Source organism: Drosophila tropicalis, unplaced genomic scaffold (assembly GCF_018151085.1).
Source record: "Drosophila tropicalis isolate 14030-0801.00 unplaced genomic scaffold, ASM1815108v1 contig_158, whole genome shotgun sequence".
Classification (NCBI taxonomy): domain Eukaryota; kingdom Metazoa; phylum Arthropoda; class Insecta; order Diptera; family Drosophilidae; genus Drosophila; species Drosophila tropicalis.
The window spans coordinates 2,709,334-2,736,835 of NW_027172602.1; the positions used below are offsets into that span (position 1 = coordinate 2,709,334).

Here is a 27,502-nt window from a genome sequence, read left to right on the forward strand (position 1 = left end):
CAGACCAAAAACTGTTGCCACTTGCTGTCTTTTTTGTTCTTCTCCATGTTTCTGGTTATTATTTTTAATTTTTATGCAAGTTTTTCACCATTTTTTTCACAAAAAAACCTGTGGAAAAGTCCAATGGAATGTCCTTTCTATGGACTAAAGCTAATTGTCTGTGTGTGTGTGAATATTAAATAATGGAAAGGACTTCAATTAGAGGGATACTGATTGAAAATAATCTAAAAGGATGACAAATTTCTTATATTCTCACAAAAAATACTCATGCCAGTTGACGTTCCTTTTATGTTTCACCTGCATTTTCACATGACCTCTTCCCACAACCCTTTTTTCCTCTCGATTCCCAATGCTCACTTATGTTAATTTGCTTTGACTAATTATATGACCCAAGCCCAGTTTGCAGTTGGCAGTTGGCAGACTACTACTGAACGTGGCCAATTCACTCACTCTATTTATACGTTTGCATGTCTGCCAAATGCCAGAACCTGTAAAATAAATAATTAAGTAATGTGCGCGACAAAAGGCAATAACCCCCCAACCCATGGAGAGGACCACGACTCCTTACAAACACGACATTCCTTACAGGTATGATGATATAAGGCTCCTTGGCCGATTGCCCTTTCCCCTCTGTGGCCATAATTATTGCAATTATTTTAATTGCAACTCGTAAACTAAGGAGCAGCACTAAAGCGAACAAAAATAACAAAAAAAGAAAAGAAAAAAAAAACCAAAAATTAAACTTGAACAAAATATAAATATATTCATGTGTATAACTTTCAATAAAACAAATTTTAAGGTTACATTTCTGTTTATATCCTTAACGGAATCGATAAAACTTAAATTTTATTGTAAGTTTTCGAAATTTTTAATTTAAACTTTAAGTTTAAGCCAACTCTAGGTCAAACCTAGCCTTTAAATTTTTGTTTTCTAAAGATCATTTGGTGCCAAAATGGATTGTTCTTAAGTCTCTATTTACAGTGTTGGAAATGTACGTATAATTTTTGTCAATTTTTAGAGTCTTGGCATTAAAAGGATTGTTTCTTTAGATGCCGCAATACATTTTTTATAGATCTTAGGGTAAAAAGTCCTTAAAGTTAAGTTGAATCGCTGAGAATTTATACTTACTTATTGGGAATTGAATCTGCATTGGCAGACTATAATCATTTGTACCCGAAAAATACTTGATTATACTCATTACAATCAATTGTAATCAAAAAGTGTTTCATACGTTCATGGAGATATATTTTTCTCTTTGGTTTTGCATTTTGAAGGAAAATCCTTTTTGATGTAATCCTAAATAAACACTGGTTAAGTTTATAAGCGACTAAGTAAGTCCAATCGATTAAAATGGCTTGAGAAAACGTTATGTTGTAAGACTTTCAAAAGCCAATAACAACAAAAGTGTGAGAGACTCTATGACAAGGCTGAAAGGCGGCTGACAAAAAGCCAGGCAGGTAGATGATGGGGATTGGAATGGAGAGGAACGCGATGGGGATGGGGATGGGGATGGGATTGGGGTGTTACCTTCGAGCACAGTGGTCGCGTTTCTCTCAAAGGCCACATGGAAACGCGTGGGTGCACAATAGAGTTGTTGCTGTTGGCTTTCAATCGCTTGTGTCTGTCTGTCTGTCTTTCTGTGTGTGTATGTGTGTGTGTACTGCGCCGCTGGATTTTGACATTTTCTAACACGCGCGCCTGCCAAGCCGCATAAAAATGGACATATTATAATGTCATGGCGTCCTCGATTTGCGCCACTGCATCCAACCAGACACACATACACTCACACACACACACACACACACACACACTATAACTAAACTGAATGAATATCTTGGACTTTGAAATACCCTTTATACAAAACGAAGTCTTATTGCCTTCTCCTCTTCGAATCGGCTTAATATACCCTTCTTTTCACCTCGATGAGTATGTATAGGGTAGACCATCAGGAGGAAGCGTGGGTGGGCGTTGCATAGATCGATAGACGAAAGGACGGCGCACAATTTTGCTCAAAAAGTTTTGTGTGCCGTTTGTCTATCTTGTCGTTGTTCTGTTTTGACATACATATTTGTCGTTTTGTCGTTTAGTTTATGTTCCTTCAATAATACAAAAACAACAACAGCAATAACAAAACCTCCATTTGACGACTTCTATTTCTTTAGCCTCATCCACATACATACATAGACCTATATATTTGAGATGTCTAGCACAACAAATCGCCATGTCAACTGGCTAAATTGACATTCAGATAATAATCTATCTCTGGAACATTTTTAAAAAAAGTCTTAGAGATCTTTTTAATCGCTTTAATTATTAATTAAGCTATTGAAAAGTTTCTTGCTTTTTCTTCCAAGTTCAAAACACTTTTAAGTGCTTTACTTTCTCTTAAAGTGAATTCTTTGATTGTCTATTGCATACTTTAGGGAACAAATGTTACCCATTTTATATCTGTAGATCCGTACAATGTTCATTTTGATCTGCTATTATAATATTTTATTCATTCATTCATTAATCTAGATGAAATAGAAGTTCAATCAATCAGTTGAAGATTTTTTATGTATTTTCAGTTTTTTGTTTAACAAATGCGTAAAATTATGTTCAGTTGTTGTTTTTTCTTTTCATTTTTCTTTCTTTCCCTTTGATCTGGGTATCGTTATCCTACGCACTTTTCATCTCAGCCAGCTACAAACTTTGACTTGACTTGTTTTCTAGTTGGCCTAGACAAGACACACACACACACACACACAAACCGCAATTGCCTCTCAGTTGTTGTTGTCTTATCAGATTGTTGCAATTTTTCCTGTTGTTGTTGTTGTTGTTGCACAGGCTGCACCAAGCCACAACGTAAACAAAAAAAAAAAAAAAAAAGTAAAGATCTTTATCAAGCTTTAGGTACGCTTTGGTTAACCCAATCACACAAACATGGCAGAAAAACATGTAATGAAAATTATGACAAGCCAAAAAAATGCAAAAAATAGTAAATAAACAAAAAATACAAAAAGAAAAAAAAAAAAAAAACGAGAGCTGAAGAGAATATGAAAAATTATAATTCAATGGAAAATTGCGCCCACACACGCGTCGGTTGTCTCGAACATTAGGTCTTATCGTAATCGGAGAGCGGAAAGCGTTGTCGTTCAGTTTATTTGTAATACCCTTTACTCTACTTCACTAAAGTGGGGTATATTCAATGGCACTTGAACTAAATTCCTCACTAGAGAGTTATTATATAACTCTAAAACTTGAAAAACTTTTCAATTTGTCTTTAACTTTTTGAAAACAGTTGAAAAAAACACACATGAAATTCAAAAAGGATTTCGAAATGAAGGATGTTCGAATTGCAGTAGAATCCAGAATCTCAAAGGACCCACGATTTTCATAGTTATATCTGGACGACCTACTAACCCGAGGCCCTTTCATATAAGTTTGTATTGGGAGCAAACAATCACTCATTGAACTTTAGTCGCTATAATCGGACACTATAAGTTCGTAGTCGTTATAACCGGATTCTTCTATGCGTAAACATAACTGTACTAGATTTACATCCTTTAAAGAGTTCTCTACGATCTAATTTGTTTATTAAGGCTCATTCATTATCTCTGATTAAGATTCGTTTAGTTTTCTTTTTGATTTTACAGGGCATAAAAAAGTCCAAGTGGAAATGGTAATTTTAACTTCCTTGCAGTTTTAAATGTTTTGTTTTAAAGCAAACACACAAATTTATGTCAATACACACACACACACACACACACATACATTTATGGGGATTAGATTATGATTGTTGCATGAGAAACTCAGGTGATTCGGCCAGCAAATCGTTAACAATTTGCAACATATAATTAACATAATTTCTAACCGATTTTTAATTGAATTAAAATCTGCCTACATACATATTTATATATATATATATTGAAACTCGTACAACTAAATCTAACTTTATAATAATAAATTACCGTCGATTGATGATCGTTAGCAGTGGCAGCAACAACAAAAAGCGAAAGTTGCGTCGCTTACCAAATTAACCGCATAGATATCGGCATCAGTTGGCCAGCTATAAAAAGAAAAACAAAAAAAATCTCTTTCAGTGAGCGAAAGGTTTTTTTTTTTTTTTCTTCTTTGCGTTAGTCAGTCATCCTGTTTTTTTTTTTGTTGTGGTTGTTGCTGTAAATTAAGATCGTGCGATTAGCGCTGACAGCGAGCGATCGAGCAAGCGATCGATTCGCTGGGAGTTGAGCTTTCTACATTTTTAATGAGCATTTCAGCTCGATGCTGGAGCCACCGTCATCACCACCATCCACCATCCATCGATCGATCCGTCGATCTGTCGTTTCGTCGATCGTGAGCCGATCTCGGTGGCATTTTCCATCGACATCGACTCAAGAGTGTCCTAGTGTGGGTGTGTTTGTGTGGGTGGGTGGGCCTTTTTGGATCTACAGATCATCATCTACCATACACAATTATGGAATGCACCGGTTTGACGGCCATCAGAGCACATCTTTGCCACACACACACACACACACGCACATAAGAATTTCTAACGGTATATGTATTAAATACCGTTTTACTGACATTACTTTGTCGACAAATTTTTCAAAATCTAAAATGGATACGAGACAAAAGGCAAAATTAACACAAAATTTGTTTAGTTAACATTTAAAATAAATATTTAAACTTTTGGTGACCCCGACGTGGTGAATTTTTTTGTTTAGAGATTAAGGCATTAGGGTATTTTTGAATTCGATTTAGCTAGAAAACAAAGAAAAAAAAAAAACAAATTTGCTTTTTGGTAACTGTTGTGCGGGTGCGGATGTGTGTGTGTGTGTGTATGTAGGCATATACCGGTAGATGACTTCGGCCATGTCGCGTTTTCTGGTCGATCGTCGACATTGTCGACCCAACCTCCGTTTTCTGCGTTTTGTATGTTATGTTAGGCTCGTTGTTAATTTGCGTTTTGTTGCATTTTGGCCCTGGCCAGCACCAGGCATCAGGCATCAGGCATACAGTTGATGTGGCTGTTTCTGTTTCTGTTTCTGTTGGTATTGCTGTAGTTGTGGTTGTAGTTGTAGTTGTAGTTGTTGCTCGTAGCCTGGCAAATTGTTACACGCGCTGCCTGCTTTGATGTCTTTATGGGTTTTGAATTTGTGGGCCCCGTTCTTTGGCCTGGCATCACACAATCGTGACTGCAATTCGCAGGGTTTGGCTCAAATGCTCAAAAGATGCTGGAAGCAACAACAGAAAACGAGTGAGAGAGCAAGAGTCGAAATGGCAAATAACATGGAGTTAGAAAGGAAAGGTGAAGAGAGTTGTTGTTGTTGTTGTTGTTTTTTTTTTTTTTTTGTACTCTTGCAGAAGACATAATCAAATGTGGACAAAATTATTGAGCAATTTAGTTTTACTTTATGGAGCAATTGCAGTTGCAATGGCGGCTCAAGAAGGCCTTTACCTCTCCGGTCTGGCCGAGTGCCCAGTATCGCACAGTTTGCCATGAAATTCTCTTTTCTTTTCTTTTTTTGCATACTATGCTCTAATGTCTTCGTTCTTTATGCTTATGCAGTGAAATTGCATTAATAGATTTTGAGATTCACAAGTTCGCAATTTTCAGTTTCCATCTCGCAGGGTTTCTTTTGCATTTAGTTTTGATTGAAATTTATGTTGGATATTTATGAAAATTATGTAGATAGAAGGTGAGAGAACTGATGACCTAAAGGAAACTATTGGAAAAATTGATTTGCACAAAGTTATTATTCGTGATCCTATTCCATCCAAAAGCATAGAGGAGGGTAAATATATCTGAAGTTTTTCAAATGCAAGTTAATCAAAAATGAATTAAGCAACTCATCAAAAGTCTTAGGATCAATGAGGCTCATTAACTTTGTATGTACCAAATGAAGATGTGGTCAAGGTAGATGTATAACTGGATTGTTAAACTCCTTTCTAGAGTGTGGCTTATGAAAGGCACCCACATGCAAGAGAGCAACAATTTTGATTGATAGTGGCAGTGAGTTGGCAATCTGAAAGGCCTCAAGGATTCAGAAGGAGAGAGAGCAGAAGGTTGAGACCATGACAAAGTGGTTTGTGGTCGGTCGTGTTGATGAGGTTCGTTCGTCTTTTCGTTTTGTCTTTGTGGGCAATGTCAAATGTCATAATTGAGGCCCCTGGTCCTCCAGGGAGTTAGTTTTTACACATTTTAATGTCATCTGTTGGTCCAGTTCGATCGTATTTGTCAGTTGATGTGCAATTTTGATTTGCATTGAAGTTGGCCTGATCCACAGGTTTTAGTTGTTTGCCTTTTTCTTCTTCTTCCAGTACTCTGGCTGTGCTGGAGTGAAGGAACCGCAGCTTTGGCTGCAGCTCGTTTTGCCCTTTGGCCAAAAACTGTCGCAACTCATCAATTTTCATTCACTAGGCCCATTGGGGTCCCCACACAAAAATACACAGATGACGATGATGATGATGATGATGATGGTCCTCTTGGACTTGGTCCATGTGGTAAAAAGAGGTCCATTATTCACGCCTTGGCTTTCCTCAGCCTCTGCCCACACCTCTCACTCTCTGCTTGTCCATTTCTGACGTTAAGCCAGAGCAATGAATGCTTTTAGCTGAAAACTGAGTAATTGAGTGACAATTAAGTTATTTCTATACGAACAAGGCTCTTGGTCACTCGCTGGCTTGCTGGCTTGGTCTTGTTGCTTGTCCGGAACAGGCTTCGTTCTAGTCTTCTCTGTATGTATATACCTAGATATACATATTTGTTTGCAAGTTCTTATGAAATATTACCAAGTTTATACATATCTCAATTATGAACGCCGCCACCGCCGCCAAATGGCACAGTGGTTCAAAACATTTGACTTTACAGTGGTTAACTTCCAATTGGAGCCTTTAAATTTGTTGATCGATTGATCAATCTCTTAAAGCTATCAATAATTGTTTGTTAATGCTTAAACTGGTTGGGAATTACAAGTGTTGAATCAATTTAAATGTACTTTTGTGCAGCTTTTCTGTTTGCTTAATTTGTTACCACGGTTTTATTCTTCTCTCTCGCTTGCTGAGTGAGATTAATCGCAGCTTTGACAGGCTTCCCCCGTTTGAAATGTCTCAACACGAATACAAATGCATTTATGTACATACATATGTATGTGTTCTTGATTTTTTGCCTCCCCCCCTTCCAACCCTCGCACTCTTTTGTGCCCTCTGTTACATGATTAAGCGTGTGATGTGCTGGTTGATGGTTTGCTGGGCTTGCCGCCTTTGACATTATCACCAAATGCCGCCAAGTGCAAGTCAATCACCTTGAGGGCTCGCTCATCACATCACATAGTAAAGGACGAGACATCCATCTATTTCTCTGTTGTTGTTGCTGTTGTTGTTGTTGTGGGGAGTTGAACTTTAACATCGCTTATGTCAAATTACATATGTCTTCTTGTTTCGTTGGCGAATTAAGGGCGTGCCTTTGCCATAGAATTTTTGCCTCATCTTGTCTATGCTTCAAGTCAACTGATTTATGGCTTAAAGAAAGAAAAACGCATTTTGTGTTGGCTCCATGGCGACGTCGGCTTTAGCGGCGCGTCTTGTTTTTGTTTACCGCAGAAAACGTTGCAATTTGGTGATGGTTTTTATTTTTCTTTCCTTTTTTTGCGCGTTTTTTCTTTTGGTGAAATATTACGCATACGCAATGTGGACGAACACTTATTATGCCGAATTGCACAAGAATACTCTGTGAACAACAAACAATTGCATTAGAACAACATGCGAAAAAAACCCAGGGCTCTGGCTCTTTAGCCGAACGAAACATGAAGTAAAGAAGAAAACAAAAACCAAAATGAAATCGGACAAAAAACAACAACAAAGTGCAGGAAGTGGTTGTCGCTTACATAAGACGCGTGTGTCGCTTTCGCCATACGCGCGCGCCCACACACACGGCCAATGCACAATGCACAAACAGTGTGCACAGTGTGTCAAAATTGCACAGTAATTGCATTTGGCTAGAATATTTTGTTGGGACAGAATCAGGGACTAGGTCAACGAGTAAGCGGAGTTAGTAATTTGTTTAATGAATGTCTCTCTCTCTCTCTACCTCTGTCCGTTTAACTCTATTGAAATGAAACTAGAACTAGAAAAGTTTTCTAAAAATTTGTTTTTCTCATCATTATTATTTGCAAACCCTTTTTACCACTGTGACTGAGAGAGTGCAGTTGTATACGTCAAAGAGTTTGTTCTCTTTTTCGCACTCTCTCTCTCTCTCTGTCTCTCCCACACTCTCTTGTTGTCTGGCCCCCTCTGTCGATATGTGTGTGCGCTTTGCTGGTTTGCTGGTGGTGGTTCGCACGATCGCATCGTGGGGCAATGCGTTGCGTTGCGCATCAGAACAACGCTCGACCTTGACAGTGAAAATTCAATGCCAGTCGACAGCGACAGCGACAGGGAGAGAGACGATTGCAAAGCGTTGGCAATTGTTGAGCGCAAATTGTTTCTATTTTCCTATACCCTTACCCGCCTTCTGGATACAATGATGTGATCAGTCGATAGCAATCGATGTTGTCATTTGCCCTTTTTCTTGAATTTTGTTCTCCCCTTTTCAAATGTGGTTTTTTTTTCAATTCTTCTTAGAGTATTTCAATATCGGTGTGTTGTGATCGATTTTCTCTCTCTCTCTCTATCGCTCGTGTATGTGTTTATTTGTTGTATTTCTACATTAGTTTTTATTTTAGTTTCGTTCCAATTTGTGCATAAACTCAAACATTTTTGCGTACGAGAATGGGGATTGAATGAGTGCAATTTGCTATAGTTGTTGTTGTTGTTGTTGTTGTTTTATAGGTACATTCTCGGACTGACCTTGAACATTTCTTTTTATTTATTTATTGCAATTGCAAATTGACGGCGTGCGCATATTGAAATTACGTACATATGCCCATTGAACGTAGTTTATGACCAAAAAGGAAACCCGCAATCTGAATCCGTCCAAAATAAGTTGTGGGCCAAAAGAATGAGAAGAAGAAGTGAAAAGCTCCATTAACAAATTAGCCAAATTCTGATCTCAGAGGTGTTTGGCATTCTCTTTCGTCTTTTATCATTAGAAAAGCTTTTTTTTTTAAAGTTATTTCTGATAAATATCCTAATGAAACATAGTTATCAAACGGTGACCCTTAAAGTATGCAATAGATTACTAAAAAACTTTTGTTTTTGTTGCCAACATTGATTATATACACTTTCAAAAGAGATCAGCAGATTTTTTATATATATAAATCCTCTCTAATTATTAGACAAAGTAAGTTTTAAGGCTGATTGAGATTGAACAGCGACCCAGAGTCTAGAACAAGTTGTGAATCACAAGAGCAGTTGGCCTATTGAAAGCGAAACGGAAATATAATTGTGAAATAATTCAAAATACTAGATAGCCAACCTTAGTCCACCCCCCCTATTCCCACATTCCCACATTCCTCACCATGCTCTAATGCGTTTTTTTTTTCTGTGTCTCTAAAAATTTTTGCAAAATAAGAAAAGAAGAATAGCAACAGCAACAGCAACAACAACAACTATTTTCGTTCCTTTTTGCGCAACTAAGCAAAAAATAACCGCATTTGTATAAAATCGAAAGAAACACACACACACACACACACAGCACAACACATTTGTGTGTTGGCAATGAAATTTGTTGGCCAACATTTTACGTGCGAAATTTGGTTTTATTTTTGCGTTTGTTTCTTCTTTCATTCTGACGTTTGCTGATTTCGCTAAGAAAATTTCAACAATTTGTGCACTTTCTTTTGTTTGTTGGCAAACAGTTTTGTTGTGCGGGGGCGGTGTTTCGGTGTTTTGTGTTGTTTTGTACGACGGTATTGTTGTTGGCAGCAGCTGGTTTTGGCTGACTGCCTCTGGGTTAAGTTTTCAAGGGCACGCGCGTGTGCAATGCCAAAGCTAGAAAGAGGCGTTTGCTGAGATAGTGGGCGGGATGGAGGGGGGAGGCTAGTTGGTTGGTAGCTAGAAAGGAGAGAGAGAGAGAGCAAGAAGCTAAAGCAACGCTAGTGGATAAGAGTGATTGGGAGAATGGGAGAGTGGGAGGTGGGAGATGGTTGGGAGTGGTGGGAGGTATGAAAAACGAACGAAACGATGCATATTATACACGCGCTCTCCGCACGTCTAACGCGATCAGTTACACTTGCCAGTCGCACACACTTGCACACACACACACACACACACACACTATCCACTAGCTCTTTCGCACGCGTTTGGCCTTGCACTTAAGTTTTTTTTTTTTTTGCTGCTGCGTTTTTATGTCGGCGATGCCAACGTCAACGTCTCGGTGCACTGCACTTCCGCACAAAGCGAACGAAGCTAACGCCGACGCCGACGCGCCGTGCCGACAACCGAACAGCTGACGAAGCATATCGTTTGCCCGCCAGCTTCCTCTGCCCTATACATTAGTAAAACGACTTCTAGTTCGAATGAGTCTATCAAGCTAAAAGTGAAAAGTATCCAAACTCGAAGAACTCGAGAATTCATTCAAACATCTCTGAAAATCGCATACATCTTTATAAATTTATAGGAATTCTAAGTAGTTTCTAATATTCCACCAAATTGCACAATAAAAATAAGATCTAAAGGGTAAAAACCACTTTCTGAGATAAAGTTTTACAGATCCCTTGCCAATTGATTCTAGGTTATGTAAAATATCTCTAATATGCGCTATAGCTAGATTTTATGCTAGCCAAACGGACAGCACTGATTTGCACATGGCAGAACCAATCTAGCTCTGGCTGCAGTTGGATTGCCGCTTGCAATAATCGCTGCATGCCTCTGTCGCTGTTGCCGCTGCTGCTGCTGCTGTTGGTGATGCAGTTGTTGCTATTGCTATTGCTATTGCTGCTGCTGCTGCTGCTGCTGTCCATCGTCAATTTGTTCCCTCTGTCATTACTCGTTCTCATTTCGCCTGTGCTGCGGTTTCAGTTGTCATTTTACTACAGCCGCTGTTAGTTAGTTAGCTATTTGTGTGCGTCGTCAACGTCGTCGTCGCCGTCACTGTCGTCGTCGTCGTCGTCGCTGTTGTTGTTGTCGTTGTTGCTCAGTGTGTCGTTTGCTGCGTTTTTTTTTTTTTTTTTTTTGTCGCTGACGTTGCACACGAAGTTGGTGGTTTTCATTTATTTTGCATTTTCCCATTCTCCGCTGAAGATCCCAATTCGTTTCCTCAAACAAAAAAATCCAAAAAAAAAAAAAAAAAAGATTAAAGAAACAACAACAACAATAACAACAACAACAGGACGCTGCTGGATCCGTTTCTCGCATCTCTTGTCGGAATCGCATTGGCAACGGTTTAAATAGTTCGGTGCTTTTGCCTTCTTGTCTACGTGTTCAAAACTCTGACTGAATTCCTGACTCGCGTTTTGCGTCGGCGCATATTTTCGTTTTCCTTTTTTATTGTGTTTTTTTTTTCAATAATTTTGTTGTTTTTTTTTTTATTGTGATTTCCCTTTATATCAAATAGAACGCAAGCAAGCAATGAACAACGTTTGAAAAGGAAGAGAAAAAAAAGGGGCAGAAAGAAAATGATTAATATATATATATAGAGAAACAAATGTAAAAAATTTGAACAATCATTTGAAAACGATTTGCTCATTTTTGTGCAATATTGTTTTTATTTATTTTTGTTATTGTTTTGTTTGTTTTTTTTGTTTTTTAACAGCAATTTATTATTGTTGTTGTTGGTGTTGTTTTGTCATCGTGTTATACGCCTGCTGCCTGCTGCATAAGCAAACAGGGTGAGTCAAAAGCAAGAGAGAAAGAGACAGCAATAACGTGTGTGTGTTTGAGTGTGTGGAGAGGTGGTGAGGGGGTAGGGTGGTAATAGAGCGAGAGCGTAAGAAACAAACGAAACGAAATTAAATACAATACACATGGCGTATACGTCATTTGGCTTGCATGTGCCTATGCATCAAGTATACGCAGCGTGTGAGTTAGCGAATCGAATGAAAGTGTGAGGTGTGAGGAAGCGTTATGCATGCATACATATGTCTAAATGTATATATGTGGGTATATTTATGTGTATATGAACAATTCTTAACTATGATTTTTGCCTTGGTTTTTATGAAGATAACTTTTGAGATCAAGAAAAGGGAATCGGATTATATTTTTACTACTGTTTCCTTGTCCTTTGACTGACACTTGTTGGACTGTGGAAACATTGACAAAGTTTTAACCAAAATAGACATATGATTTTCTTATTGGTCATCTATAATTGCCATAAAGAGAGAAGACTTTTGTGTGGAAGCAAATGAGACTATACCATTTAATTCGTTTTCCTTTTTTGTCTCAACTTAATATAAACAAAATTAACATGTTAAATTCACAAGTTTCAGTCTAGACCTTAAATAGAATCTACAAATTACAAGAGACTTGATAAGAGACAATCATTTCTGTTGCCTTAGAATGTTTTAGGATCACTTAAGATTTCTGTTTTGGCTTATAGAAATTGTTGGCTAAGCCCTTGCCTGCTTACGTCTCTTTCCATTAGAAATTACCTTATTACATTGGTAATTAAAGAATAACTTATTTACATCTCTTAATGATCTCTTAGTATCGTGATGCCATTCCAAAAAACATTTCAACATTCGATAAATCTTAATGAGGAGAATTGAAATGCAATTCGAATGAAAATTTATTATGTTATAAATCTTTTACAGTTGCCAAGTACTAGTTGGCACTTTTTCGTTGTTGTTGTTGTTGTTCTTTTTAATGCCTTGTAAAAGTTTTGATAATAAAAAAAAATTTGATAAGAAAGTGATCAAGAAACAATATATGTATACATATGTATGTACTAGGTATCAAATACTATAAAACTAAAAATTGATGTGGCTAGACTTTCTGTCCCCCCGCTACCATAAAATGCCAGCAAAATGCAAGCAATTAGGTTTTCCTATCTACCAAATAATATACAATTGTATATATATATAACATACATATGTACATATGTATATTCTTATATATGTATGTATTTTTGTTATTGCCGGCTCAAGCTTTATCATTATTATTTGCATATATTTAGCCATTATCAATCGTCGTCAAATACGAAATTCAATTAGAAACAGAAAATCACAAAATCCACTAAAATGAAAACAAAATAAGAACATGAAAAGAAATGGTTTTGCATTGCATATGCGGGCGAGATATACATACATACATATATACTTACCTATACATAAGCACATACATATATGTATATTGACACAGCAACCATGAAAGCAAACGGCATAGGTGCTTCTCTGATAAGGCAAAGGCAAAGTGCGAATACCGCTTTAAGGTGGGTGTAGGCGTCACGGCAAGGGAGTGGAGAAGGGGCAGCAAGGTGGGGCATGCGTGTGTGATAAGAGAAGACCAGACCTCAGACCAGACCAAAGAGAGACATAATATACAAAAACACCTCAAATCGAATTGTGAAACGTGAGCTCCACACAAAAAACTCTCTAAAAGCATCTGTAATACCAATACCATTATGACGAGATGCACTCTCTCATTGCAACTGCACCTTTTTCTGCTTCCAATACATTCTATATTCTCAGATATATATATATCGATTCCAGAATCTAGCTGCAGATATGTAAATTAGGATGAAATATGAATATGCAAACGGCCATAACTTGAGCAAGTTGATGCAGATCAAGATCATACAAATATATATATTTATCGGTTTTTTTCTAGCCTTAGTTTCAGCTCATGCATTTACTCTCTCTCTCTCACTCTCTATGTCTCCCTCTATTGTCATTCGTCATTCACAATTATGGGTGTGTGGGAAAGTGGGCGGAGTCATGAAAAGTAAAGGAAAGAATAAACAAACAAACAAAAACACACAAAATAGTGCGACAACCCCCATACATACATACATACATATATCCATTGGCTCTTGTCGTCGATTGCATTGCCTTTTAAGTTGAGTGTTTGCATCAACATTTTGTATACCCTTTCAAATTGCAAGTTGAAAGGATCAGAAGAGAGTGGCATGTTCTATTTACAATAGACGCTAAAACTAGTTGAGAATTATAACCAAAATCTATTTGAAAATATAATCTTTTTTATAAACAAATCTTCTGAATACTAGTAGAGTATTCAATTCACTTTGTTTTCCAAAAAAAAATTCGAAATTTCGCTAGCGATTTGTTTGTTATGCTGTTGATTTAGTTTTTCGCTTTTTTTTTTTTTTTTTTTAGTTGTAATTGCATTTGCAGCTGAGGCCGAGTTTAAATTGAATTGGATCACATCTTCAAATACCCCAAAAACCCCTCTTCTCTCCACACCTTCACCTTCTTCTGCTACACATACATATATAAATTGTTTGGCCACGCCTTCAAGCTGTTGTTGCCTTTCTCTTAACCAAATTACCAACGCAAAACTCTATATGTATATATAAACATATATATAGGCGATATTTGAAAGTTGTTGTCGCCGCTTACAATACATAAATACTTGAAACTAATACAACTACATATACTTATATACAATGGAATGCCAACAGAAAAGAATTCAATAGCTATTTGGCCATGAAATGAACGCTTAATTGCACATAAAATACGATTTCTAAATGTATTGATATGTCTTTGGAATAGTATCCTAGTTTAGTTTGGTCTGCAAGTCAAATTCATGATGCCGCAGGATGAATGCCTTCAATCAAGTTATTGTTGTGGCTTAGATTGCGATCGATTTGTGAATTGCGGCTTAATTGCAAACCGAATGGCAAGTCTTTAGATCTTACGTATATATATATATAGATCCAGGCCTTTTATCGGCCAAATAAAATGATTTGATTTCTCATTCAATTAATGTCAATTTTGTTTCTTTTTCTTTTGCAGGTGAGTTAACTCTAAAAAAAGATTGTTACTACATACTACATTCTTTTATGTATATTTCATTTGTGTAAGTACAACAAAAACAAAAACTCAAGTGGCTTTTGGCTGTTTCCTTAAGAAGGATGCGTGATAACAGTTGCTTATTTGATATTAACTTTTGCCGCCAGCTGAACATTTAAGGCTCGTGTCAAAAGGAGTAAAAGTAGTAAAGAAGAGTAATTCTTCAATTTGGTTGTCTTTCTTCCTGTTACCTGCTGGCTGACTTTCTGACTGGCTGACTGACTGACTTCGAACCCTTTGTTTAAATTCTGTTTTTGGCAGCTGTTTCTGTTGACCCAATTTTGTGTTGTGGAACTGTAGATTTCTATCAGTTAAAATGAAATACAAAATGGTTTTTTTTTTAGTTAAGTGCGGCAGATGCATTGGGCAAATTCCATTTGAAATGCTTTCATTCGTTTCATACCGTTAGTTTCCGTTAAAAGTGAAAGTATAACGTAAATAAAACTGCACCTACTAAACAGTTAGTTAATCGATTTAGCGGTATATTTTCGAGACATACTGAAAGGAACAGGAAGGGAAAGGAATGTTATGAAGATCAAGAAGGAAAAGGTCAAAGCCAAATTTCAATGAGTTTTTTCCAACTGATAATAGAAAAAACAATTTGAATTTCCTTTATTTGTCATTCACATCGATTGTTTATAAATTTAAAACTCTTTAAGGAGTTTGAATCTTTTATAGAACAAATTGAAAAACACTTTTACATCAATATAAGGCAATTTGTTATCTATGTTAATTTACTTCCATAGACTTTTTATGACGCTGCAAAGCAATGGGCGGAAATGTGAAAATTAATAGGCCAAAGAGAGACAGAGAGAGAGAGAGAGAGATGGAGGGAGGGAGATGGAGGTTGGTACAGGACTAAAAGCAACTATCAATCATGTTATAGAGCATATACATACATATGTACATATACCTGTATATAGAGTATAGTAAACGGATCTTTGGCAAACGAGGCGTTATGGCTTTTAAATGATGCATAATTTGTAACTCTCTAACATGGAGTTGGACTCCTTCTTATTAGATTTATACATTGACAGAAGACATGCCAGAAGGCAGCGGACGATTCATCTTTTAATTACCGCGTTGAAAGCGAACACACATACATACATACCTACATATGCATACATATATGTGTATGTGTATATATATTTTTCATTTGGTTTCGTGGTTTTGTTGCTTTATCATGGCCAACATGGATACATGAAGTGGACTACTCCTCCTCTTACTTTGTGTGGCATGCCATGCCATGCCATGGCTTTGGCTTGGTTTGGCTTCGCTTTAGCTTTGGCATGGCTTGGCCTGGCCTAACTTGGCCCACGCATGCCTGAGCAATTTGGTGTTGTAGGCTCGTGCACTAAAATAAATCTACGGCGATTTGTTTGTTTGCACAAGCCGCGGCAGCAACCAGCAAGCTGGTCCGTTAACCGCTGGGGGCAACACTAAATAAAAGAGCCTGCTTAGTTATCCCCTCCCCCACGACGCGCCACTCATTCACCACCATATCCTTCTTCTATCACACTGTCTCTGTCACACACTCTTTGCTTGTGTGTGTGTGTGTGTGTGTACCCGTTCCCCCTTATGCTGCCTCTGCTGGGTGTTATTTATCATAAAAAATTGCTCAGATTTGTTTTGCGACGGCAAAGACATGAGGATCATTTGTTAGAGCAACGGCAACAACAACAACAACAACATGACACCAAAAAAACAAAAAGGTGAAACAACAAAATAAATAGGGCCGCCTCTAACTGGTGGCACAGTGTCGAAAGTCTTCATACTTACAATGTTGCTCTTCGATGGCCAACAGACGTTTTTTAATGACCTTTGACCTGACCTTATTAGTGACAATTGGTGAGGAGTTATATCGATAACATTCGTTAATCTCGAAATTAGAAATATTTGAAGTAATATTCGACTATTTTACAGGGTATATCACATTCGTTGCCCCAAAAGTTCAACAATAATAATATACAATAATCTGTCAAATAATTTATTAGTGTTTGTTGACGATGCTTGGCAGAAGAATCTTTTGCCAGTCGTCGTCTCGTCTCTACTTGTGCTACTTGTGCTCAACTTCTTCTGCTTCTTCTTCTCCTTATTGTCTAAAGTTCACTTCAGTTGCACAATTCAAAGAAAGGCCAAGAACTGCAGTTAGAATACCAACTTTAAGCATCGACCTTTATGATATCCTAAACTACATACTAGATTTCGTATACTTCCAACTCCTTAAACTGAGTTGAAATCTCAACATACCCAAACCATTTATCGAGAACCTCCATCGAGGAATAGAAATTTCACATTTTTCTATTGATCTTTGTTTCTGTTTTTTTGGGGGCTGCCTCCTTTCTGTTTGTCATGTTCTTCAGTTTGTGCCAAGGCTTAGTTACCTGCGTGTGTTATTGACTTAAGCGCAGTTTGAAATGTTTTTCATCATCATTCAACACCCCAGTAAAACGAGGGGTATATAGATTTTGTGCCAAAGTTTGTTTCATTTTCAAAGACAGTTTTCTTGCCTCCTCTTGCCCCCTTTTAAAACAATGTAAACCATTAGATGAAGTGCCTTTCGTTTGATATATTGCATTCGAAAGTGTTCTAATGCGATTTGTTAACTATTTTTTTTTTCAATTGTTTGCTGGCATTTTGTTGTGTGTTTCTTTGTATTTCCTTTCCCCAACCCAGAGCGGCACCCGGCTGACGATCGACATGCATTTCCTCTCACATACATACTTACATGCCGACCAACTTATTCTATGTGGGTGTGGGTATACGTGTGTTTGTGTGTTTGCTCTCAAACACAAACGATTAAATTATCTCAAGGTTGCACGCGCGCTATGTGTATGCATATATATATAGTACATAAGTGGGAATTTATATATATTTTAGGGTGATCCGAACATTTAATTATATCTTAACAACAATTTAATTGTTTAATTGTTTTCTTAGCGAAAAAGAACAGAAAACTTTTTAAAATTGATCATTCGATCGAAATCAGTTTTCACATTTATAAATTCTAAAATCAAAATTAAAATGTAAAAGAATTTTTATTACATTACATTTGTTTTTAAACATTTTTTGGGTTCGCTTTGAATTCATTTCAATTAAAATTTATTTATTTTAGTCAATTTTTATTTCACTTCACAATTTCATTTATTTTTTTTTATATTTAGTTAATAGTTCTTATATATTTTAGTTAATTTTGTAAATAATTAAAAGCAAAATATATTATAATTTGAACTTATTGAACCTTAATTTAAAAAATAATTCATTTTAACATAAAAGTAGTAAAAAATTCTTAACAAGAAACGTCTATTTAGAGAGGGAAATTCGTTCTCGAATAAAATTTAAAGTTTTTGGATAAAATCTCGATTTTGTGGGAAAGTTTTCCCCCCCGATTCCCCTCCCGAACTTTTTTTTTTGATATAATTTGTTTAGAAAAAACTACAAAAAGTTATAGATAAACTAAGGGCCGACCTAATGTATATATAAATAAATAAGTATGCGGGTGTGTGACAGACTCTGTGTCAGTGTGTGTGTGTGTGTGTGTGTATAGGAATAAAACTGCGAAATAATGATTATATACTGTTCGTTTTTAGTACATATGTTTTGTTTAATTTCCCCTTTTTCGTTCCGTTCCGTTTCTTTGGCTTTTAATGATCTTCTATGTGGCAGCGTGGCAACGTATTTTGGCTAAAATTATCATTTAACTTCAACATGTTGCATATGCAATCGACTGGCTCAGTCAGTCAGTTAGTTGATTCTGAATAATATTTGTAAGGCAACATTCCTAGCGGTAAGACGCATCCTATCAGTATCGTTTAGATCATTAGGAAGATCATCAAGAGCAACACTCTTGGCCATGGCACAGCAATCATATAACTAATTGCATTTCCATCAATAACATCAGGAAAACTTCTACCTTTTCCCACATTGTAAGACAAATATGCCAAAGAGCAACACACCAGCAGTTGAAGTAGTTAGAAAAAAAGTAGAAGAAATAATATCAATCTCACTACTAGCAGCAACGGCAATTGTTGCCGCATCATCAAAATATTTCAAGTACAATAGCCAAGTGTATATCAACAGCAACATCCAGCAGCGGCAGCAATGACAACACCAATGTTGCCAGAGCACCAACACTACTACTACTACTAACAACAACAACAACAGCAACGACGACGTATTTCCTTTGGGCATATTTAATAAATACTTCCAACACACACACAGAGAGAGATAGACACACAACTTGACACCTACGTGTCAAATGGAATGGCAACAGGGCGGTCCCTGCAACTGCAACTGCAGTGCAAACGTGTCTTAAAAGCCTTGAGCCAAGCATTGGACATCACCAGGGATATCATTTCGATCACGTTCTCAAGTAGAATGTAACCAAATTTAGATTAACTTTTTATTAATCTGCCTCTAAGTGATAGACAGTTAAGGGTTACAATATTCTAGTACCTTTTGCTCTTTTGATCCAAAGATTCTTTTAAAGTTAATACAAATAAATATTTACACTCTGATTTACTTTTTTAAGTGGTTGTTTGCTAACGATGGGCGTGCGTCAGCAACAACATGTTGCTGTTGCTGCCGTTTTTTTTTTTTTTTTTTTGTATCATTAGTCACAAGAAAAACTAAGTGAGAGGAGAGCTTGGCAATCAGCAGCTAAAAAATGGGGGCAACAAACAAAAAAAAATGGTAAGAGGGGAGAGAAGTAGTAGGGGGAGGAAGAAGAAAACGGCACACCAAATCAATTGCCATTGCTGTTGTTGCTGCTGTTGCTGCTGTTACTGCTGTTGATTGTGTCAACAGCAACAAGAGCAACAACAACAATAGTGTTAAGCCTTGGCATGATTTATGGCAATTGCAGTGAGCTTTCCTTCTATTTAGCTTTCTTTTAGCCAAGGCACCCACACAAGGATGCGACTGCAACTGCTGCTGTTCCCCACTGCAGCAGCAGCAGCAGCAGCAGCAGCATCAGCAACATACGCTAATTGTGTGTGAAAGCAGCAACAGCAGCCACATTGCAGCCAATACGCCCACGTGTTTACCAGTAAGGAGAATTTTCTTTGTGACAGAGATGGAGATGGAAATGAAGTCGAAGACGGAGCTGGAGTTGGAGTTGAAGTTGGAGTATTTCCATTTCCATTTTCACTGCATATTTAGTGTTCGCACAACGAGACGCAATCATAACCATAAAAAGTTATTTTTTTCTCTCTCTCTCTCTGTCTCTCTCTCTCTATTTTGTTGTTTTCTCGTTTGAATAAAGAGCGGCGACTCCTTTTTGGCCGCATTTGGTCAACAAGTCAGGCAGCTAGGTGGCCATAAAAGGAACTTGTAAGTGCTACTGTTTCCTTCTTTTGCTCTCTGGCTGACTGTCCGGCTGTCCGGCTGACCGTCTGACTTAGCTTAGGCTGCGTAAAGCTAAAGATGCCGCATAATTTACGCAAAAAAATGCGCTTTTCACTTTCCTCACAAATGGCCATGCAAATTACAAGACACATTAGCTCGTTTGGGGGGCTACTCAACAATCCAAAATGAACAAAAAGATACCGTAAGCCAAACGGATGCCAAAAAACTTTATCTACGTCTTGACTTTTAGATACACTCGTTTTGTTTTCCCTAAAGAAAACTTCTTAAACATTATTAACAATAAATTCTATTCTTTTACTTAATTAAACACTAATCCCATCAAATCTCTTTGATCCTTCAATCCTATGACCTTCGCATATTCAGAGAGTGAGGGTATGGGAAAAGAGGCAAGGAGCTTGACTTGGTTCATGTGAACCAAAAGTTTACAAAACGGAAATATGCCATCGAATAAAAATGCCAAACAAAAAAAAAAAAAAAAAACCACAACCGAAACCGTAAAATGTTTACAGCAGCTGCCGAAATGGCTACCGAAATGGCTTTGTATGTTTACAATGGTCCGATGTAACCGTATTAGGATTTCTATCTCCGTTTAGGGTTGCCACCTACCTATGTACGTTTGTATGTATGTATGTATGCCGCTTGTTGTTGACTCGACAGCGAAACGACAGAAAACGAACACGAAAAAATTTCAAATATACACCTACAGCATTTGTTTTTTGGTTGGCACTTTGTGAATTTTATGAATTTGGTAATTGAACTGAATTTAAATTTGCAAAATGCATGCAATTAACTTTTAGCAACACTGAATGGAACGTTAACCAATACTGGCATTCAAATTGTTGGTGGCAACTCGATTGTAATTGACAATTTCTCGGGGAAAGGAATTGTTGGCTTAGTTGGAATGCTTAGTTAACCACAGCATACAGGAGCAAGGCAGATACATATGTATATATACACAGTTAGAAAGAGAAAGACTTAGTCAATTTTAAGGTGGGTGGACATCCAACAGGGTTGGTGAACCGAAAGAGGGGCAAAAATAGGGAAAGACTCAGTGGAGCGCGAATAACATTTGGTAATCACGGCACAAACACGAAAATGCATTAACCAAAATTGTGATCATAAATTTTCAATCGACACGCGGCGGGTGCTGTGTACATACACATACAAACAAACATCTATGTGTGTGTGTGTGTGCGAGTGTATTGAAGCCAAGGCATGAATGAGTGGACCAGAAAAAACGATAGAAAAAACACACCAATAATACTGAACTGACCAGTAGAAGCCTCGGACTATCTAAGCTAGGTATTTTTATTATTTTTCCTTTTTTTTTTTTTTTATTTTTTTATTTTAAAATTTTGTTGTTGTTGTTGATGTTGCCTAAAGCATGTGAGGAGGTTGCATTGTTGCTGTTGCAGCTGCGTGCACATTCTTGGCCAGAGAAAGTTTTTGTTGTTGCTGCTGCTGCACAAGTGGCAAGCGGCCAGCTAGCAATTGCAATTGCAGTTGCAGTTTGGCAGTTAAATGCACCAACACACACACCACACACACACACACACACAAACCAAAAATAAATACCAAGGCTGGCAATAAGACGAGCTCAGTTGGACCTGAAAATGGAGTTGGGAGTTGAAGCCGAAGCTGAAGCTGAAGTATGACCATTGAGTCAGTTGGTTAGTGTTTTCATGGGGAAGGGTAAGGCGGTGGTAGGGAGGGGGAAAGTTTGGAAAAAAGATGCGTGGGCATAACGAACAATCAGTTGAATGTTTGCTGGCACTAACTACACAATATAATGCCAAAGGCTTGCACAAGGCAAACAAAAGATCAAAAGGATTTGAATAAAATAAAAGCATTTCCAACACTGTTTGGATTTCCAAATTGTTTGAATCAACATTATTAGATCAAAAGTCTTTAGGCATCCTTAGAGAGGATGACTAGAAGAGGACTAGCTCTTATATGGCTAATAAGTCACTGTCCCTTGTCGTTATTGAAGGATGAGAGATTGTATTCTAAATTCTCTCTTAATCTGTTTTAGGTTAAAGATAAGGCTAAAGGTCTATTATACTTATTCAATTGATTAAGTTTGTTTTCAAATATATTCGCAGTAATTGACAAACTTCGTCCTCTTTTTTTTTCGTATTCTCTCCACTGTGCAGTTAGCACTTAACATACTCAATCAGAAGGACATTGCCATTCATCTCTTTATCAACTATCAACACTTTGACTCGTTGCCGCGCGAGCTTCATAAACAACAGCAGGACACAAGTCCCTGTTCACCGACTCTGAGATACCCTGTACGCCAAAAGGTTGTAACTACATATGAAGGGAAGACTTTTCGTTGGCCTTAATATACCCCATTGGTGTCTGTGTTGTTGTTTGACTGTTGTTTTTTGGTCAGGATGCCAAAAGGGCAAACACTATCAACACTTTCATTCAGATGACCCACACACAGACACACACACGCACACACACAGCTTAATCAATCCAATTTGGTGAGAGGTTAACCGAAGGAATCCTTGGCAATATTGTTGGCCTTGTTTTTTGCATCTTCCTTTTATTGTTTTGTTTTTTTTTAACATGTTGCTGCTGGACCTCGATCTGGACCTGGTGGAGATGAGTCATGTGTTGTGTTTTTCCTTTTGCTTTTTACACTTTCATGTTGTTGTTGTTGCTGTTGTTGCTGTTATGTATATGTATGTTTGAACAACGCCTTGAATGCGGCTTCTGTTGTCGGTTGTCGGTTGTCGATTGTCGTTGTTGCTGCTGCCGTTGCTGTTGCTGTTGCTGTTGCTGTTGCCTGATGTTGCTCTTGTTTTAGTATCAACCGCGTACATTCCTTTCTAGCCCACACAGACACAAACACACAAATGCGATAAAAATTTATTGAGCGAAGAGGCCTCTGGCCTCCACTCTGTGTATGTGTGTGTGTGTGTGTCTCTCTGTGTGTTTCTGTGCCCCAACTTCAATTGGGGGTTTTTTTTTTTTTCTCTCTTGCCTTTTTCTGTGTTTTTTGGCTGGCCTCTTGTTGTGTGTTGCTGTTGTTTATTTTTATTATTGCCGAGGTGCTGTTGCTGCTGCTGTTGCTGCTGCAGTTGCAGTTGCTTCTCAAAATCAATTGAGTTTAACTGCTTTTAATTTATTTGGAATTTGCGGATTCGTGTCGGCTTATATTGGTAGATGGTTGGTTGCTGTTTGCAACAGGTTGCAGCTATAAGTTTGGTTTTTTTTTCTCTCTCTCTCTCTTACCACTGTCGCGATTTTCGTTGTTTTTTTGCTGTCGTTTTGTTTTGAAGCACTTACCTATATTAAAATTTATCATGTGCTAAAAACCTATCAATTAAATATATGCATAACATTTTGTATGCTTAATGTTGTTGCTGCTGTTGCGGCTGTTGCATTTTTTTTGTGTCTCCATCTACGTTGCCGGCAGCCACATCAATCAAAATGCCTTGCCGCTTGCAATTTAATGTCGCGACTGCAATTTAGTCATGCCATGCCATGTTATTAACTAATTACAGGCGACTAATCTAAAACGCCGGCACTAAAACAGGTGCCCATGCATCATTCAATAGCAGGAGTAGCAGCAGCAGCAGCAGCAAGGCCCATCAGCAACCACCAGGCAGGCAAGCAGCCAAGTAGACAACTGCCTAATGTAAAGTGACATCTTGGCCAAGAGACTGGGCCAAAACTGTCAACGTACATACATATATGAAAAGCCCAAGCAAGAGCCAAACTAAAAGGAGCTTAAACCTATAGAGATGAGCGCGTGATTAAGTGTGGGTTTAGGATGTTTCTCTTCTTTTTGATGTATCTTTTTAAATCGTATTCTCTAATATAGTTAGTCTCGTCTGGTCTCTCTCTCTCTCTGTCTCTCTGTTGCATGTCTTGTCATTCATAATTCCCTAAGCTCTCTTCCTCGGTTACCCCCTGTCTTGGCTGAGTTAAGGATTCTGTTTTGCGTTTTTGCCCAGCAGCTAAAAGATGTCGTAAGTTAACTTGGCCCACCCGCTAGCCCCAACACTTGTCACATGTCATGCTGCAGCAACAGCAACAACACGCACTTGTTGCTCCTGTTGGTCCGTTGCTGCTGCTGGTTGCTTGTCCATTCTAGCCGGAAGCAGATTTTGTGTTAATTACAATAGAAGATGTAAAACTCTCAACTCATCATTCTTTTGATGATTATGATGTTGGCAGTGTCTTGCATGTTGCATTTACCGTGTTGCGTTGACATGGCATGGAATTTAAGCCCACCCTACACCCATACAAGCCATACTCTTGTTTCCCTTGTGGCACGCATTCAAATGAGGATGAATCTTGTTGTGCATGGCCAATGCCTGCAATAAGATTATGAAAATTAGATATAAGAAACTCAGTAAAACGGATGCAATGCCATGCCATGATGGCAAACCATTTGATGCGTACCTGAACCAGTCTACATATGTGCAGCATGTTGCTGCTGCAGGTCAGGGTCGGAGATGTTGTTGCTGCTGCTGCTGCGTAAATAAATTGCTTACCAATCAAATGGCACTCTTTGAGGAGATTGTCTCGCGGAAATTGCTTGAAACGGAAATGTGTTTGCCATCAACGTTGTCATCGTGCGGTCTTGTCTCTCGCCTTATATCTCAGTTGTTGCCCATTTTGTGTCACAGAGCGGATATTGTATAGTATTTTGCATAAAAAAAAAGGAAAACTGTAACGCATATGAAATTTACTCTACATACATATGTTATGTATATCAAATTGATTTCGAAAGATATTGTCACCAGGAGGGAGATATGCCAATCTTTTCTCTTTCTCTCTCTGCTCTCTGCTTTCGGGTTTTTCCCACCAAACACTGAACAAAAAAAAAAGAAAAACTACTCCCCAACCATGTTTTGCCCTCTGGCATGAGGCTTAATTGTAGTCGTTTGGCCTGTGCCTTGGCCAGACACCGCTGCTAATAGTAGCAACAGAAATAGCAACTGCCTGACTGGCAACAACCAACTGGCCACGCCCACTCCAAACACTATTTGCTTTGGCCTGCGGTTGCACTTTGTAGTTGCCAAGTTGCCAAAGCTCTAGCTTTTCCTGGTACTCTAAATACATACATATAACTGAATATGATGAAGAATTGAATTTCATGAAATCAAATAACACTTAAATTATTATAAATTCTGAATTGTTATGAATGTGTGTTCCCCATTGCCTAGTCCTGTTTTCAGTTTCTTTATACTTATAACTATATTAATTTATGGCAAACACTTGCCTCCTTCCGCCAGATCATTAAAGTAAAAATTGATTTTCTAACTTGAAACGATTTTTGCATTAACAATTAACTCGAACAGCAAGCCAGCGTAAAGGATGATGGTCTCTCAATCTCAATATATGTACATATAGTAGATATATGTATGTATGTATATAGTCTCATTCAGGTCTTATTCATGGCGTTATTAATTAACAATGCCACACCAGGCAAGTGCATTTAAGGCGGCATTAATTGTTCAAACCGGTTGCAAGGTGAATGCTTTGAAGGATTCATCCTATTTGGGGGTGTGAGCGGGTTGTGGTCTTTGTGGGCAGGGAAGGGGCTGGGGGTCTTTACTTGAGGCTGGACGGCTAATCAATCTAGCAAATTGTCGCCCAGTTGCCGCCGTTGATTGTCGATCTGATGTTGCTCCTGGTTACTTGCCCATCATCCTTGTGATCAAGATCACTCTAATTTCCAATTCTTCTCTCTATCTCTCTCTCTGTCTGTCTCTCTCCCCTCTCTAATTATGACAACTACTACGCAGCTGTGCGTGCTTGCTCACATGTTTTTCTAATTAGACGGCCTCTCTCTCTCTCCCTCTCTCATTTTTTTTGTTTTTGTTTTCTTCTATCGAGTAAAGAGATGACAATAAGCGATAAAGCCGTCGCCAAAGATCCAGTCGCCAGTGCCAGCCCCGAGCCGCCAACATCATTGCCACCACCAAGCAAATTGACTGAATCCAGCTAGCAATCTAAAATGATGTGGGCCTGCCAACTTTTTGAAGGGCGTTGAAATTCTACCTATGCTCAAAAAAAAAAAAAAACCATTTCCAAGTATTGCCAATATATACATTTCAACTATTTGACTGGTTTAACTTTCTTGCTCATAAAGTTAGCTTACGCTTATCAAAAAAAAAAAAAAAAAAAAAAGTAAAAATCTATCAAGTTGGCAGCCCCAGTAAGTTGGCTTTTGCCATTTGTGGCACACCCACTGCTGCTGCTGCTGCCACTTGCAACACGCCCACCACTCGGCAAAATGCTGGCTGAGCTTTAATGCGTTTTCATTTAACACAAGTGAGTCTCAATAATGGCCACGTCTCTCTATCTCTATCTCTCTCTCTCTCTCACACTCTCTGTTGGCCTGGCTCACTGCATGTGTGCGTCTTTCATATACATACATATATATATACATACTTTCCACTTGACAATCTGCTACATACTGAGCCTGAGCCTGGACTTAAAATTTGGCTTTCTAGAGCTACTCGGCTACCAAGTGTTGGTGGTTGGGCATCTCTGTCTCCATCTCCCTCTTGGCTTTCGGCGCTTTTTACTTCCGCATTCTGTATGCTATGATATATATTTTTATATACATATATATATCTAGATATATTTATATATACATATATAGAGCATCATCATCATCGTTGTTTGTTGTTGGTGTTGTGTGCGCTCCACATTAATAACGCATCCCACCCTCTAATTGCATTTTTTTTCCTTCCTTTTTTTAATCGAATTTCCTTGAACGATGTACAATTTTCGATTACATTTAGCTATTTTTTTTTTTTTTTTTGGTTTTCGGGTGCTCCCGATAAACCAACCATGTGGCATAGTCGAACAACTGAACTCCTTCGCCTGGGTCTTTACTCTTTGGAAAGTGTCTTCCGCATTTGTAGGCCGTATTTGCTAAGTTATTTACTTAGATTAGCGGGTGCGTGCTAATGCCAGACTGTGCCATAAGTGTGTGTGTGTGTGTGTGTGGAGTGAGTTACTCTACTGTCTATCTAGTATGTATGTATCTATCGAAGTGGTTAATGAAATCCATAAGTTCTGAGGTAAAAGTTAAGACTAATCAAATGAATTTACATTTTCCATTTTCTTTTCACCCCAAAAGTTCAAGTGTTCAAATTCTATTTCTATTAAGGATTTATTAAATATTGCTCAACACTATTTCAAATGGCCTATTAAGACCCAAAAAGAGGAAGTGATCTTTGGCCCAAAAGGAGTTCGCTTTTGTTTAAATGAGC

At 37.9% G+C, this 27,502-nt stretch overlaps 1 protein-coding gene across 1 annotated transcript in view; it reads left to right on the forward strand.

The window, feature by feature from the left end:
* The first annotated feature begins 11,599 nt into the window (after positions 1-11,599).
* The window catches only part of mamo (maternal gene required for meiosis), an 81,010-nt gene continuing 65,107 nt past the window's right edge, over positions 11,600-27,502 (forward strand). Inside the window, 1 exon segment of the mRNA XM_068303904.1 lies at positions 11,600-11,750. The gene's annotated coding sequence lies outside the window, so the exon portion shown is untranslated.